This window comes from Phalacrocorax carbo, chromosome 5, assembly GCF_963921805.1.
Source record: "Phalacrocorax carbo chromosome 5, bPhaCar2.1, whole genome shotgun sequence".
NCBI classification, from domain to species: Eukaryota; Metazoa; Chordata; class Aves; order Suliformes; family Phalacrocoracidae; genus Phalacrocorax; species Phalacrocorax carbo.
The window spans coordinates 1,885,795-1,903,026 of record NC_087517.1 but is presented as its reverse complement, the minus strand read 5'-3'; the positions used below and the strand labels follow the sequence as shown (position 1 = coordinate 1,903,026).

The following is a 17,232-nucleotide window of genomic DNA, read 5'->3' as shown; positions in this document are numbered from 1 at the left end:
GATGTCTAATAACAGCCTGATAAATCTGGCCCCCTGCCTGGATCGTGCTCTCATGCAGCTTTTATAAACCACAGGGAATGCCGTGGGGAGCGGAGCTGATGGCAAACCCACCCTGCAGCACCCCGACCCGGCCCAGCACCAGGTGTTTGTCCCCGACCCAGTGCCCGGTTCCCAGTGAGGGAGGAGTTCCCAGTAGGCAAACTGGGAAGCCCTGCCTGAAGCCTGCTGCGATGGGTTCATCAACCACAGGGGCTGTGTTGGGAGCCGTGCGGGAAAGCGGCGAACGTTTGGTTTGGTTTCAACAGTCCATGCAAACAAAGCGAGTAAAAACCATTTGCTGAACAAGTTCTGCCAAAATTATGTAAGAATATCCATGATCCCAGACAGTAGCTTTACAGTTTGGATCCGCTTACGACTACTTGTTTTCCATCTTTAGTCTTTTTCACTGCTGGCTTTTAACGAGCTATTTGGTTTGGGTTTCATTGTGACTTCCTTCACACCTAATTGCAAAGCTTTGAACGCATTGGCATCACCACAAAAAAGCTATTATTTTCAATTAGTTATTAAAGACGTCGGGATTTGACGCTGCCTTGCAGCTCTGCCTGCCCGTGTTTCTTGAGGACTGTCTCTGTGGGCTTTGGGCTATCAAATATGAATTACTAGTCTTAATCAAAGTCCAAACCAGTTCTTAATGAATTATTGAGATCTTGGGAAAGCTGTGTGCCGTTTGCAGGCGCAGGGAACTTGAAATCTAAGACAAAACTTAACAAAAGGACATGAAATGATTTACAAGTCTGGTATTCTGGATATTCTGATTTCTCATTTTAATAGCAGACAGCACAGCTTTGGGTTATTGATTCCATCTTTTTTCTTTCTTGCAGCTCTCATACTAAATTGAAAGAATAGAATCCGGAGAGCTGTCTTGGCATCTAGCAGAGATCTGAATGCTCAAGAAATGGTTTGAATAATGTATTGCTGCTTTCCTGACTGATGTCCTTAATATCAACTTCCCTCCTCTCAAGCACATTGGAGTGACTCTTTAAATATTATATTGCACGACCAAGTCTATCAGGGCACAATATCCTGGCTGGGAGCCAGAAGATCCTTTCAGCTGCCCCGTTGAGTCACTGCAGCATCTCGGCGCGGCTGCTTGACCTCCCTCCTGCTCCCCCATTTGTGCAACAGGGCAGTAACAGTACCCAGTGACCCCGTGCAGCAATTTGGGATACTGAGATGAGAAGCGTTAAGTGTCAATATTAACCTTTCACTACCTGGTGCTGTTGGTTTCAATGTTTTTCTTGTATACAGGGCAGAATTCTCTAAGAACTGAACTTTTTGCGGATCTGTATGTCACAGCAATGGTGGTTATCGGTGTGCCCATGAACTAATTTAGGGAGACTTGCTTTTTGCAGCACGCAGGACCAGGGAGACAGAGGTCGGGACTTGCAGCCACCCCACCTGCGAGTACCCACTGCAGCCAGAGTTCTCACTAATCATGTTTTAACATTTCACAAGCTTCACTACACTCTACTAAGGAACCTTCCTTCTAGAGGCTGTGTTTTGCTATCACACGGGAATCATCTCTGCTTTGTTTGTTTCCAGATGCTCCTGATAACGTGGTATGTATTAATATGCAGTGCCCTACAACTCTCTATATAGCCTTGTGTCTTCATGGTCTCTCGGTGCCAGGCAGCTGTTACTGTTAAGTTATTCTTGTAAATGGCTTCACATATAAATAAATCTAACAAAGTAAACAATAAAGATATAAAATAACCTAGGAGCAGATATCAGGGTATAAAGTAACCTAAGAGAAAATATTAGGATATAAAATAATCCAGGCCCTAACCCCTTTATATCTGGATCTGAGCAGCGCAGAGCAACGTACCCTGGGTAACTGTTGTGTTGCCATCGGCTGGTGTAACGGGATGCCAGCTTACATCAGCCGGGGATACCCTCTTGGGAAAGTAACTCCGGGTCAGAGGGTTTTTTATTTCTAGGACTTCCAAGCCTGGGATTGATTATTTTAATGGTTGAGTCAAAATCACTTTGACAAGTGCTCAGGGATGAGTTGACCCTCTTGTGTGTGAAGTTGATGCTAAGCGAAGATTTAGCCAGGCTTGTTGGTGAGGTATTGTCACAGAATAGAGAGCAAATTGGTTAATCACGGTAAGGACCACACGATCTGAACAACTGGAAGTAAAATAATAATCTGCAGAAATTAAGATGTTAAAAAAGAAGGCAGAATATGGCAGTTGCTCCCTTTCCAGCTGCTATTGTTCTTATCTTTCTGAGCCATTAATTTATTACCACCTAGAGCAATATGCTCCGATTTAATTTTCTAGACACCACTTTAAAAATCCCATGTCGCTTTAAAAATTAAGACAATCTCATCAAGTTCTTGGCTAACATTTTCTCTTTTCACTGGTTGTTAACCTGTGTGCTGGAGCCCAGTTAGCCACTGGCTCCTGCCGGAGGCGAGATTACTGCGTGGGTTACTTGGGGATCTCTGTGATTACCCTCATTTTGTGCTGATTAGTTTGCTCTGGCTCCTGCGGCTCCTGCCCAAGCAGGGAGCTACAGTCCTCCTCTGCTCCACAAAGTTAGTTTTCGCATGGCTTTTCTCCTGTGCTTCTGCCTTTGGCTCCTGCCTCCCAGCACGGGTGCAGCAGACCGAGCCCTGCTCCTAAAGGCAAATTTCCCTATGGATTATACAGCAAGGGTGGGCGTCACATCTGCCCGCCGCGCCTTGCCACCGGAGGCTGCCGTCAGGATGCGCACTGTGCCGCTGGCCGCAGCCAGACCTCCCCAGGAGCTCTGACTGTAGGTGCTCATCTCTCCCCGGGTGGCCTGTGCTGTCCTCAGCCCCTGAGCTTAGCTTTGTTAACCCTTGCTTGGGTAGTCTCTTGTGAGCAGCAGGTACCAGCTTTTGGTACAGAACCCGTGATGTATAGAAACCCAAAACTTCCAAAGACGCAGGTGGGCAGAGTGCTATTAAGCAGTGATTTTAACAACCCTTCTGCTGTTTTCTGTCAAACTTACTACTTCCAGTAGGTTTACTTTGTCTTTTAGATCCTAACTCTACCAAAAATGTCTAATATTTCTAATTCTTAGTGTGCCTCACCTCCATATCCTTATAGCCAGCTTCCACAGGAGGAGACCAGTCTGTTTGTTCTGCCATTCATTCTTCAAACCCTACTAACACACAAGAACCTGGAGATCATCAAGAGTTTAAATTCACCATCTTTTATGAGAAATTATTTATAAAGTGCTGGGGGGGTGGTGAACTTTCTAAAAACAGGTCATGCTTCGCCTTAAAAAGTGGCTCTGACTGTATGAGCTCCTCACGCATGTACGTAACCCCTCAGTAAACAGTGCAGTCGAAGTCAGTGTGACCCGCACTTAAATAACCAGGTTGTGCCTTGTATAACGGGCTCTCGAAAGACAAACTGTGATTCTTCATCCCCTCTGGCAAGCTTAACCCTCCAGACTAGTGGAACAAGTACAGCCATGCACTTAGTGTCAATAATTTATTTGTTCATTAGTGCATCCAAATTTGGTCTGGGTCTCGTTTAATATGATGCTTAACTAAGTGGCAGCCGTTCTTCTGAGGAGCAGGTGTTGCAAATGCTTCTGCCAGCGCATGGCGGCTCCAGTTACCAGCGCCTGCAGTGATTCCTGCTCCTTCGGTATGTGGCTTTCATAAAGGATCAGATCATTTTGCCAAAACTAGGCAAAACCCCACCGATTTTGACTGAAATCCCACTTTGGTGACTGCAGGACTGGGGACTTCAGTCTGTGATGTTATCCACAGACTTGAGGGTGGGTGTTTTTTCTGCCCTTGACAGTCATGTCTTTCTTCAGTGGGTGACCAGCCTGGTACAGCAAGACAGCTTTGTCTTTGTCTTTGAAATACTTGTCTTTGAGGGTGACGTTTACACTGTGCCTTTGTAGAAGCAAGAATACTGTAATCCTAACAGATTTACTCCATGTCGAGTGCATGAACACCGTGCCATCTACAGCATGTGATACCTTGTGTGCTAGGGTGAGCTCTGCATGGGTACACACCAGGGGGAACATGCCCAAAAAGAAAAGAAATGAAGAGGGAAGTCACAAACTGAGCCGACTCATTGGATTTAGGGACATTCAGAGATTTAACAACCTTTAGCATGCACAGATTTTGATGTTTGGGTTGTCAAGCAAAAAATAAACTTTGAAGAGATGAAAGCCTTGCATGTATGATAGTCCCATGGTTGCAGCCTCCCACCGTCTTGATTGCACGGACCACTTCCCTTCCTCCTGGCACAGCAACGACCTCCTCGTGCCAATTACAGCAAGGGGCTCCCTGGGAAATCAGCGCCGAGGCCTCTCCCAGAGCTGGCCGAGCCATCTCTGAACGGGGTTTTGCATCTCGGCACTGGGAAGGGACGCGCCATGGGACCAGCCGGCTATTTCCAGACCATTGCCAGTTGCTCTGCAGATAAGTTTGGATGAGGGATTTAGGCCAGCAGCCAGGAGCAATGGAGACAAGTAGTCAGAAAGGAATAAAGAGAGAAAGGCTGCTCTTCTTAATGAGTGCAATAAAACAATAAAAGTGCAATTATGCAGTAAAACCATTGTCATTTTGAGTTCAGAAGATAATGTACTAGGCAACGGTACTCATTTTAGCCTGTGTTTTCAGGCATCTTTTAGCCTCTGACATTATAATTAGGTACTGTTATCTCATTCCTGCATCTCTTCATTTTTATGGGTACTGAAGCATTGCATCAGAACAATGTCAGATCCCAAAATTCTGTACGCTCACGTGGGTCCTTAACTTCATTTTGCTTTGCCAGTTTGTGAACGTGCCTTGAAATGCAGTCCCTCCACCCGTCACATTTATCAGGTAACACGATAGCACGGAGAGAAATAATTACAGCCAAAGAGCAAGATGTATTCCCAATGCTGAGCGCAGTGCATCTGTCTCTCTTGCACATGAAATCTAGAAACTGTGCGTGAAATAATTTTTACCAGCTTCTTCCTTACCTTATATTAATATCGTCATTTTACAGGTGTTACAAATCATGGTGTCCATTTGATTTTCAAAAGTGTCCTAATTCCTGTGGTTATATTTTGACTTAATAGGCAGAAATACCGACAAACTCGGAACAGCCTGCCTTGTTGGTGCTTTGTTTTTCTATTTAGCAAATATTATTTGCACTCCCTCTCCCTCCCTGGTTTCCAGCAGTTATTTCGGGAATCAGTTTGGTGGTGGACTGTTAGAACAAAAGGATGAAAATATACCTTTGCTGTTTGTGTGCATTTATACTCAACTCGTTTTAATACAATCCCCTGGCTTTAGGCTTTTAGGCAGTTAGTTACATCTTAGTGTTGTGAAGTTTTTAAGCTGCATTAGATGCAGGTGAGTGAAGGGCTTTCTGCTTCCAGGTGGTCTGAAATAATCACCTGGGAGTTTGGCCAAACTTCTTCCCTGTGTGCTACAAACCAACGCTATTATTTAGGTCGAAAATTTTACCTTGAAGTTATATCTGCATGACAGTATAACCCCAGAGGAAAGTCCTACTTTAACTGGGGCTTTAGGATTGTTGCAGTGGTGTAGTAATAACAACAACAACAACAATAATAATCTTTTGTCCTTTAGTAAAGCACCATCCTTCCATTTTAAATTGTCTCACATCTTATCCTTAGTAGTGGTTCATCTTGAACGCTGGGACGTAGTCACTGCTTTTCTAAAGGTTAATATAAATCTGTAACGAATGGTACAGATTAAACACTGGTGACATTCTGTTTTCCCATCCTGTATAGATAAAATATTTACACCCTAACGGCGATTGATTTAGAAAGCAGGTGCAGCTTTGATGTTTACATCTTTTAATCAGCAGCCGTAATTAACAAGTTGTTTGCTAATGATGAATCACCTGCACAAATACCGCATGGATTTGTCAGTTTTGAAGGTACAGGCATCTTGGATGTTGGGTTTTTTCACCTTAAGATGAAAAATGACAGAAGATGATGATGACTGTGTCCTTTCAAGTGCTTGTGCTGGGAAGGTAGAGAAGCAGGACCAGGGTTTTTTTTCCAGATTCTAAGTAGGAAAGCCTAGCCTAAGTGGTGAAAGGTACCTTTTGCAGAAACACAGATGGTATTCGTCAGGCTTTGGTAATTGCTATAATGCTTTGAATATCATCGTCCCAGACACAGCTTTGCAGGGAGGAGGTTGGGGGTGATCATTGCCCACACCTGTTAGTAGTGCCTCTGCTTGTAAGTTAGTCTGGTTAAAGTGGCTTGTGGGAGAGGTTGGTGTGGTTGTTCTGAGGCTGGCTTTCAGAAGCAGCACTGCTAAAGGTAAGGGGTTGTTTTTCTTTTATCTTTGTCAGGGCTTGGAGAGTGATGATGTCAAGATATGGAAAGTTATCAGGTTGGGGCATGGTCTGGGTTAGAGGAAAAAAATTAGAAAAGCAGGATGGAAAGAAGGGATTAAGGGTTTGGGGGGGGATGTGAGTTAGTACTCAGACTTTAGGGATATGCCCAATTTGCTTTAGCGTCAGGCACTGTTTCCCCAAGTTGTGGTGCCCTGTGGCTCACTCTGTTTCTGAGTTTTTGACTCTGTGTTGATCAAAGTATGATAGCTGTTGGAGTTCAGATTGTCTGGTAAGGATGCAAACTATAGTTTGAAGTATTATATCTTTTTAGACTAGTTCAGCATGAATTTGGTGATGTTTTCTGTCTCTGGGGGTTTCTCTTGGCCTCAATATTGTGGTTTTGTTGTAGAGAACTAAATCTTTTTTGCCTGAAACAAGATTGTGTTGGTGACTTGAAACTGGTGAAAAGTAGCAAAATCAGAATCTATTTGCAACAAGAAGAGGCATTTACTGCTCTCTTGCAGTATTCCTTGTGGACAGCGGGGGCCTCTCTCTTTCATAGAGCAAACCCTGTATGTTTTCCTGTTGATGACAAATTTCTGGGGAAACTCATTAAAGGTAAACTCTCTGCTGTCTAGCTTGTAATGATTCATTTTTGTTAAGCAATATCTTGCTTTCCGGTAACAAAGTGTCATTATGCTTTAATTCACTACTTCATGCTAGGAAGTACTCGGCTTCATTTAAGATTCTTCATGGTGATAAGAGTGGAAAAGCCTGCGTCCTCCCAGATAGGCTTCATGGATGCTCCATGTAAAGCTCACATGCTGTAAATGACCAGATCATCTGCAGCAGTCTGTGAACTCATTCTGAGCTGGTGAATCTTACAGCTGACCTCCTGAGCGATGAGGAGGTGTTGAGATGATCTGTATTTATTCTGCTGTTCTATGTTACTGAGCCTCCTGTGGAATGAATGATAATGTTGAACCATTGAGGATATAAGATTTAAGGGAGATTTTGTGAAATGAGTACAGCATTTCAGAAAATGCAATTAAGAAATATATAGAGGAACAAGACACCTTAATAACTCCCTTCAGTAGAAGGGAGAGTATCTGAATCCCCTTGAAAGCAAGGAATCAATTGCTCTGCAGTATGGTTCTCCTATCGATCGGTAGCCCATCTCTGCGGAGACGAGAACTTGGCATTTAACCTCGCACAGCGGAGGCATGAAATCTGAATCTGGTGCGCGAGGAGCTCTTTGTGCTCCGCTTCATCTGTAGCTGTCCTCGGATGCCAGAATAAGAGCTTCTGTTCCTTAAAACGGACTTTTATTTGCTTGTTTGGCAGACTGATAGCAGCTGAATTTGTGAACAATTTAAGGATTACTGGGAATGCATTATTTAAGAGTATACCCTCCACTGGAGACAAAATGCTGAACGGACACTAATGAGGGCACACGTATGGTGGGGAAGGAAGAAGTGGGAGTTACTGTTCGTTATTTTCTTCATTATCCCATTACCAGTACATACCTTGGCTGACTACAGCTAATTCTTTATTTCTGGACTCAAAAAAAATAATGATCTACAGCATTCCTGCACTATGAGCTAAGGAATTAACAATGTTGTCTACCCAACACCTGGAACTACCAGGTGTTATTTCCAGCATGCAACTATAGACTTATGCCTAAGAAAGGCAGCTTGCAGCCTGGTACTGGTTTCCTGCACCTGGTGCAGGAGTCTGTGGATTACAAATGATCTTAAACCCAATGTTGTTGCAAATGGTTTTTCCTTCGTGCCACAGCAAGGAATGCTTCTGCGTATCAGTAGGGATAAATGCCTTCCACTGATACATGTGCCTGACAAAATAATTCTGCTAGCCTAAAACTTCAAGTATTTAGGAAGTGCAGAAAGCAACGGATTTTGGCACTTGGCAGAGCTGTAAGTGGAGAATGTTAGCCAGCCATTGTATGTGCAAACGCAGCTGGTGTGCCCTCTTCCTAGAAAGGTCTGAGTAAAAAACGTCATGTGTTCTCTTGTGCAAGCTCAATTTGAGAGGAGCGATGGCATACCCAAACCACAGTCTGTGTTTTGCTTAGTAGCGTGGCTGATGGGGAGCTGTTTAAAATTTTTCCAAGGTAGAGCCACCACAGAGTTACGGTGTGATGAAAAAGTGAAACGTGGCTCTGCACTGGGTGGGGGCACATGCAGAGAAGCCATAAATGCGTGTCTGTGCCATCATCCTTTCTGCACCTCTGCTCCCACGCTGTACCCTCCAAAGCAAAGCTCTAGTTTCTTGCTCCATCGTGGAGATGGTCACAACCTACAGTCCTTGATTCTAGGTAGAGAGAAGGGATGTGGCATGGTGACACAAACAACATCAGCATTTAAACTGGAGAATGTCTTGAAGCCATACATCTGTTCAGTGTAAGCCTTTACTGTAAGCCCCCATTGTAAAGGACAAACTGCTGAAACGAGTGAGCAAAGCACTAATCCTGCATTTGAAGGCTGCGTTTTAACCAGCCCGGCTCAATTGTCCAAGTGAAGATGCAGGCCCCTGATAGCTCAGGCTGAGACTCTAAAGCATTGGTTATCTGCAGGGGAAGGGATTGTTTTTGGAGCATTTCCTTAGTTGAATCTAAACAGTCCCTGACAGCTTTGTGGCTGAGGCGGTCAGGTGCACAAAAGGGATAAAAGTCTTCATACGACCTACAATTTCCAGCATTTAACAGCAGCTCTCGGCTGTTGTGAGGGGTATTATTCCACGCTGATGCTGATTTCTGTGCGTGAGGATTTGGTCTGTTTTAAGAGGTCACACGTGAATATTAATTGTCTTTACAGCAAAGACACACGTGGCTTTTACAATGTGCTCCTTAGTTTCCATGCACGATTTCTTTCTACTTATTTGCAGAAATTTAAAGATTGATGTGTAGCAATTAAGTGTAGGTTATAAGGCAAATTCTTTAAAAAAATGCATGTCAAAGCCTTCACTGAAGGTACCCTTCAGGGCGGATCTCTTCATACAGAGTTTATCTTTAATTGTGCTATTTAACTGGCAATGAAATATTGTTTCGTCTTTCTGTTGCTGGCTTCAGAAACAGGTGCCCCTCTGTAATAGACTGAGTCTGTAAAACAAGATTTGATGTTCCAAAAGATAAAACTGGAGGCTAATTCAGTACATGTTTCTCCGAAATGGGGTGTCCTCATGCAAGACAGTTCACTATGGAGTATAAAATAATTTTTAGGAAATGCACAAAACACGAAAAATAGAAACCTAATATCTGAGTGTGATGTCAATTTAAATCTACAGAAATATTATTGAAGTAATAACATGTCCAAGTAAGTCTCTTAGCATGTTTTATTAGGTAATAACTTAACCATACAAGGTAATGCATTTCTGGCTGGCAAAAATAATCTTTCACATTCTATGTGCCTTGTCAAAATTTTTGCCTCTTCCTTTATACTCGGAAGAGATTGAGGTCTGTCAAAGATTCCTATCCCAGAATAGTAAACTGAGGAATGCAGAAGTAGCAAATGATTTGGCTGGTGGTGAGGGGACTTGCTTTGGTCGGCAGCTTCAGCTTCCAGTCAGGATAAACTCCCTTCTTGTGCAGCGTTCTGCAGTTCTCTAACCAAATAATTGGTTCTCAAACCAACTTACGTAGTTTGACTGAAGGTGATGGAGCAGTACCTCTTTACTCCAGCTGAGCTAGGGTTGCTGTATCCGCCACTCGCTAGGTGTAGGTGAGGGGCAGGAGCCGACACAGGCACACAATGTGCGAGCGTTGCCCTGTCCTTCATCTGGCGTTTAGCTGTTTGATCCATGTCTCTCTATCCCTAGAGCAGGGAGGCTGGTGCACGTCCCAAAGAGCAGATTGAAGGGCTGCGATCATGTGCTCTTGTCTCCTCTGCCCCTGATGCTGCTCTGGGCACAGCTGGCACTGGCAGCCTGGCAGGAGGTCTGGTATGTCCTGCCCTAGGGATCTTGATGTGAATTCTCCACAGGCTTGGGGGAACAAATACCACTTCTAATTCCTGATTTGTGTGGGATCTTACCCTCTATATCAAATAAACAAATATCTCAATTACAGGTATCTGAAATACCTAAAGAATAGATTACTTTGATATCGCATCATTCTTATCGGTGACTGGCAGTTTCTTAACATGGCCTCTAAGCTCAGAGCAGGAGCAGAGATCTGTGTCTGTTGTACATGGTTACCCGTTTCCAGCAATGACCACTTAACCAGTGAATTAGCAGTAAAATTTCATTCTTCCTCCTTACAGCAATAAGTCATCACACTAAAGCACAAGGTAATTTTTCAATTAATTTCATTTTAGCATGCATAAATACATGCTTCATTATCATCTGTAAAATTAGCTTGCCCCCTTTTTAATGTCCAGCTGCTGTGCTTGACTCCAGCCTGCTGTGGCAAACCACTCCATATGTCACTTGGTCGTGCTAAATAGCTCTGCTTTGAGCTTAAAAAGGTGAGACCAGACTTATTTTCCCTTTTGCTTTGTGTTAGGGAAGCTGTGGAGAACTAGCAAGTCAGCTGCGGTGAGCTAACTGCTCATCACTAGATATGTTCACTGCTGGAGATGTGGAATTTGGGTTAGCTTCCAATTTAAAAAATTCTGTGTTTGCTTCCATTCGTGATGCTCCTTAATGTCCAGAAACACAAGCGTCAAGTTAGCGTGTGCTGACAGAGCTGTTTAAAAATAAGCTGTAGAGGGGATGCTTGCATTGGTGTCGGTGGAAATTGTTTAAATCCTGCAAGATCTTAGAAGGCAGAGAGCTCTGGAACTGTCTTCCCTCCTGAATAAACCTGACTTCAGGCCTGTGGATGATGAGCTAATGGACACAAAACTGTGCCTGATGTTCTGCTGTTGTCATGAACCCTACAGCTGGATGGCCAGCAGTGCTGGGGATCTGTCTCCCTTCTGCTCTTCAGCCGTGCATGACTCCTGCAGACAGTGTCATCCATCTCGGGCTGCTTTCCAAGATGAATGTCCCAGACATGGTGGTGTGGAAGGGTTGCACAGCGGGTCTTTATCGTGCTTTTTCCCAGGCTAGGAAAAAAGACAGCATTTCTTCTGGGTAGGCCATCGTGGGAGGTGAATGGTTAATTGCTGTTCTCTCCTGCTTCGTCCAAATCACTAACTTCTCTTTGCTTTCTCACTTTCCATCCAAGGAAAGATGGTATTGCTGTCATGTGAGCCACTGACATGGGCATCATACTTGACACTAAGCTAAAATACTCTTTTAGGGTGTGCTAACCCTTGTGGGATAGATGGCTGTGCTCATTTTGATCTAGGGAAAGCTGAGGCTGAGCTGTTTGATCAGTGGTGGGTCAAGACAGTGGTGGAAAACTTCCCAGTTTTGTTTTATTCCTTGAATTACATTTTTTTTCTGAGTCCCTGAAAATCTATGCTAGCCCAGTTCCTGCAGCACAGAAGTCACTTCTCAATGTTATTTTCCACTATCTCCCTCAGAAAATGAACTCTCAGCATTTATCATTGCTATGCTTGCAATATAAAGCAACCGTATTTCAAAAAGAAGGAACAGAAGGAAAGAATGAAGGTGGGAGCAGTTAGGTGTGTGTTAAAGGGTCGGTAAGAGTGGCTTGTGCCCACGGGTAAGGGTAAAGTGTGGCTTTGGCTGAAGGACAGTGATGCAGTTTCACAGCGACTACCTAGGCTTTAAAATCTTCTTTCCTTTCATGTAAGAATGAAAATAAAACCTTCCAAGTACCTTTAAAAAAGATTGTGTCAAAAATGTCATTCTCCCTCAGACTGGGTTTACTTTTAGAACAGGGCTGCTTAGAAGTACAGTATTCCTATACTGTACTTCTGAAGTTCCAATATTCCTATTGGAACCCATAGAGATCAGTAGCTGTCCCGCTCATCGAAAGCAGCATCAAAAATGGGTCATTCACAAGGAAAGTTGAGGATTCCAGAAGACTGATTACCTGCCATGCGTGTGCTGAGACTAAAGGCTGGCCAGGAACCTGCTGGAGGGTAACGGTGTGCACAGAGGTGCTGGTGAGCTGTGGTATATTTTGCAAGACCCCACCACAAGCTCAGTAACTGTTTGCACGTTGACCCCACTGGTGGTTTATTGCTTATTTCTAGTTTCACTGGTATGCTACCTGAGGTATTTCAATAACTTTCCAAGCGGGTTTTGTAATTTCTTTAGTACTTTACTGCCTGGTGGCTCAGCAAAACGGGCGCTTTGACCCCTCTGAAGCTGTTCCTTCAGTGCCAGCAAAGATCACTGCAGCCACCCCTGGGGAAGTGCTTTGGCTTAACACACAGGTTGCCTCACCAAAGGAGACAACGTGGCAAAGCAGGTGAAGAGAGGGCACAAAAGACAAAATCCATCTGAGAAATGTCAGGCATGTGACAAAGGGGAGGGAAAGCTGGAGTGTTGTGTTTATTTCTACAACACAGCTATAAGTGACCTTTAAATGTTCAGAGCAGTCCTAAGAACAGCGAGGGGAAGGCATAAAAGATTGTGTTTGTTTAGCTAACTTTAGGTCACAGAGGACAGCAAAAATGACGGAATTGTACAAAATAAAAGATTGTCCTTATAGGTAAAAGGTAAAAAAAAATATTGGTCACGGGGGTGTTGCACTGTAACATTTCATTTAGCTCAATATATTAGAGGTTGTTGCTTGGTTGCAAGCTGAAGGAGGAACTAAGTACATCTCGGAAAATATCAGTTCCTGAGGATGAGTTTCTCTTTGGTAAAACCTGGGTATGTCAAATCCTGTATCATCTATATATTTTACCCCACTTGAGTTACCTCAAGTGATCATTTCTTTATCGCTGTGGTATATAGGCAATGAAACCTCTGCCTTCACCTCCTTTGACTGCAAGCATTAGCTCTCACCTGCTGTGAGCTAAATTGTTTTAAGGTATGAATTATAAATCATTAAGGTTGGAAAAGACCTCTAGGATCAAGTCCAACTGTCAGCCCAACACTGCCATGTCTCCTAAATGAATGTAAAATTTTCAGCTAGACTCAATTCATGTGTTGAGTGTAACTCATACCCTTAATTATATCCTAAGTGAATTTACAGTGGTTTTTTTTTTTTTTTTTTAAGGGCTAAGCACCTTGCCCAGAGTCTTTTTGTACTGGTTCTGGCTGAGTTGGGCCAAAATGAAGGGCTTGGGGATCCCTTGCTTCCCCAGACCAGTGGGCTTTGCTTTGAGCCCTTTGAGTGCCAGGGTTGGTGTGAACGCTTCTCCCTTGAGTTAGCCAGGAAAGCTAGGACTTAGAGCCTGCTATTAGAGTACCAGAAAGGTAAGATAAGACTCTGACATACTGCAGTGTTACCCAACCCTGGCCTAGAAAAGCCCAGTGAAGTAGTTAATACTGACTATGGTATAAAGATGGTTATTTAGGAATAACCATGGAATAACAAAAACATTCAAAGACCCCAGTGCTTCCTGCACAGCCTTCCCTGGTACAAGCAGAAGGGGATGGTGGCTAGTTTGAGCATCAGGTGTGCCAATAAAAAGGTATTAGAAATTGCTTGTCTTGTTCACCTAAATCTTTTGTTGCTGTGCTGTCAGCTACTGCATCCTGGAAGAGCCAGGAACTGGAGAAACTTGCGTGAATGTCATAGCATCAGCAATTAGTCAGTAAAATTGTCTTTTATTACTCGGAATACCATTGTCTCCAGAGACATACGTACAAATGTTTATGGCAATGTGGTCCTTGACAATGAAGTATGTGGAGAGAAAAATCTGTCCTCTTTCAGGGATTCAATTAAATGACTGCAAAGCAGAGACAGTTCATCTGCTTCTCTGTCAAAACATCGTGCTGAGGCTGAGACTCCCTTCCTCTGCATCACGCTTGTGCTCTGGACTGTCGTGAGGGCCATCTGCATTAGCGTGATGAGCAGGAGTGGACTTGTCTAATAATGCCATCCCAGAGATGGGGTGTCTCTACAGCCTCTATTTTTAGCAATGTGAAGTGTGATGAGCGGGGGTTATCTTGCTCACAGTGCATATTGTTAAATAAAATATGCTTCTGAATCTTTGAGCCTAATATTTGCTTGGGGGTCGGAATTATTAGATTTTGCTTGTAAAGATGAATGTGTAGTTTTGAGGAACTGTATCTGTGTCCCAGAATAGTTAGCAGCTGCTGTAATAATTCTTCTGAAGTTATAAAGAAAGTGACAGGCTTTCTGAGGTTTGCTTTGGTAGGAGTCCAAAAAGGAAGAAAATTGGGCTTCAGGCATTAGATTCATCACTGGGGCTGGAAATGAAAGAAAGCAGTGCAGCCCTGAAGCTCTGTTCCACGTAGCAGCAGGAGAATGTCTTGCAACTGCCAGTCCTACTTCCACCAAAAAGGGAAAATGAACCCACGGCTGCAGTTGGTTGCGGGTCAGAGGAGCATCCTGGGCTGGTCATGTCTTTAAAAGACACTGCTTTGGAATAGCTACTTATGCTCCTCACAAGTCTCGTTCTTCCATGCTGTTGCCTTGCAATCCTAAGCAGAAGGTCCCTGCTTTAAGAGTGAGGGAGTGAGAATAGTTATAGCCTCCTTAACGTTTGTTCTGCCTTTAGGGCTGATGTCCCTTGTGCTAGATTAGTGTTCCTATTCTTCAGATTTCATAGGTCTCTGTCACTGCAGAACAATCCAGAAATACCTTCTGTAGGTGATGATGTGGTTTAACCCCAGCCAGCAACTAAGCATCAGGAAGCTGCTTGCTCATATCCCTCCCCCAACCCTGCCATGGGATGGGGGAGAGAATTGGAAGAGGGTCGAGGTAAAACAGTTGAAGGATTGAAGCAAAATAATAATATATTTTAATGAAAAGGAAAACAATAAAAAGAAAGAAACACAACCCAGGAAAAACAAGTGATGCAGTTGCTCCCTACCCACTGACCAATGCCCAGCCAGTCCCTGAGCAGCGCTTGCTGCCCCCCGGCCAGCTCCCCCCAGTTTATGTACTGGGCATGATGCCATATGGTATGGAATATCCCTTTGGCCAGTTGGGATCAGCTGTTCTGGCTGTGCCCCCTCCCAGCTTCTTGTGCACCCCCTTGTTGGCAGAGCACGGGAAGCTGAGAAGTCCTTGACTTGGTTGTTGCTGAGCAGTGCTTATACTAAAACATCAGTGTGTTGTGTTATTCTCATGCTAAATCCAAAACACAGTGCTGTACCGGCTACTAGGAGGAAAATTAACTCTATCCCAGCTGGAACCAGGGCACCTGAACAAAATAAATTACTTTTTTCACCTAGAAATAGCCTCACTGGAAGAAATGGAGCATAAAATATTGTACAGCAGGTGGCAATGGTGAAATGATAAAAAAGAAACACAAAATAGCTGCAGAGTTGTGTTTTTTTCTTTTCCAGAAGGGAAAATGATTCACAAAGTAATTTGAGATGGATGCTTTGAGCCCTAGCAGTGCCAATTTTCCATGACTGAGGGGACATAGTGCTTAATCTACCTACTTGGCCTATGTGGGCAAGAAGTATCTCTTATTTTTATGTTTTAATGAGCACATGTAAGTCATACCAGGTTTCCAGACAAGCCTAAATCATAAGAATACTTCCAGAAGCTTTGTTTTTTCCTGTAAGCTCTCTGCTCAGAACTAGAGAGGGAAAGCTGTGAAGCTGGCAAACTGTTGATGGACATGTCTGTCCACCTGAAGGGGGTCTGAACTCATGCTCTGCTCCGGGGGCTCCCTGTGGCCCAGCTGGCAGCAAAAGGGGGTGGGGGGGAACTTGTGGGTGCCTTATAGCTTTATAACCAAGGAAATCTTGCCGCTAGTTATCTCTAGTGGCTAGTCTCCTGTCTGCTCTGCAGCAGTGCAGCTCTTGGATGTGCCCTCTTGGGGACAGGACACCGTGGTGTCCTTTTGATGGTCACTGGGAAACAGATAATGAGCATTGGGATGTAAGTGAGGAAGATGAGATTATTCGTCTGACAACAAAAACCTCTAGGATGCGGTACAAGTGTTCGGGAGCGAATTGCTCCATGCATAAATCCATCCTAACGCATAGGCTCTACCTGATGTAATCCAGCTTTGACTCCTGATTTTGTGGACCAACAGCTTTATCCCGAATCTGTTGAATTTTCAAATTTCAGTAACTTTGCATGTGATTTCTTTAGGATTCCACTGAAGTCCTGGGTATTAATGTCTGTAAGGAAGATGTTACTAGATGAGAGAAACTGCTGCTTTTTACTCTTGTGCTCTCTTGTAATAACCCAAGTTTTGTGTAACATCAAAAGTTGTCAATTAATTGACCTTAGTTTAACTGTCCTTCGCTGTGTCTGCTGGCACTTTTGTACGTGGGAAGACCCAAGGATAAATGGACTGTGGAAACAAACTATCTGTGTACTGAATTTGGCTTTCTCTGTTAAAAACCTGGAGGAAAGCTGCATTCTTCAATTCTCTCTGCAGGTTTCTGTTCCAGGACTAGGCAGCACTCTTGCATCTTAGAAATCCATTTGGCACTTCTTGTGAGCAATAAAATAAAATCTGAATCAAAGGAAAAAGTAAACACAGACAAGAACAGCCTGTTGTTTTGATGTCAGACCAGAGCCAGTCACAAGAATTCTGGCTGAAACAGGTTTTTATTAGAATTTGGTCAGCTGACATAAAAACATGCTGCAGGAGTCTCTTGGTTTTGAAGTGCCTCTTGAAAGCAGCAAGGTTTGGGTGGGAGCGAGCCTGGCCATGGAGCAGCTGGGGTGTTACGGGCTTGGGCTGTGTAGGCTGGCAGAAACCTCTCTGGAAAATACCAGAAACAAGATCACTTATGTAAATCTGCTTTGGCACCGTATATGTGTGCATTATGACAATTACAGGATGATGAACTGCGTGCTTTGTGCACTTTGAGAAGGCTTTTCTTGGTTTTG

General features: G+C 43.8%; 2 long non-coding RNA genes across 2 annotated transcripts in view; both read left to right on the top strand.

Annotated features, from left to right (window-relative positions):
• Positions 1-2,087, top strand: part of LOC135313332 (uncharacterized) — a 32,433-nt gene extending 30,346 nt beyond the window's left edge. Inside the window, exon 4 of the long non-coding RNA XR_010372950.1 lies at positions 882-2,087. This is a non-coding gene — a long non-coding RNA (uncharacterized LOC135313332). The remainder of the gene's footprint in view (positions 1-881) is intronic.
• Positions 2,088-6,255: 4,168 nt separating this feature from the next.
• LOC135313664 (uncharacterized) overlaps positions 6,256-17,232 on the top strand; it is a 77,930-nt gene continuing 66,953 nt past the window's right edge. The window contains exon 1 of the long non-coding RNA XR_010373208.1: positions 6,256-6,342. This is a non-coding gene — a long non-coding RNA (uncharacterized LOC135313664). The remainder of the gene's footprint in view (positions 6,343-17,232) is intronic.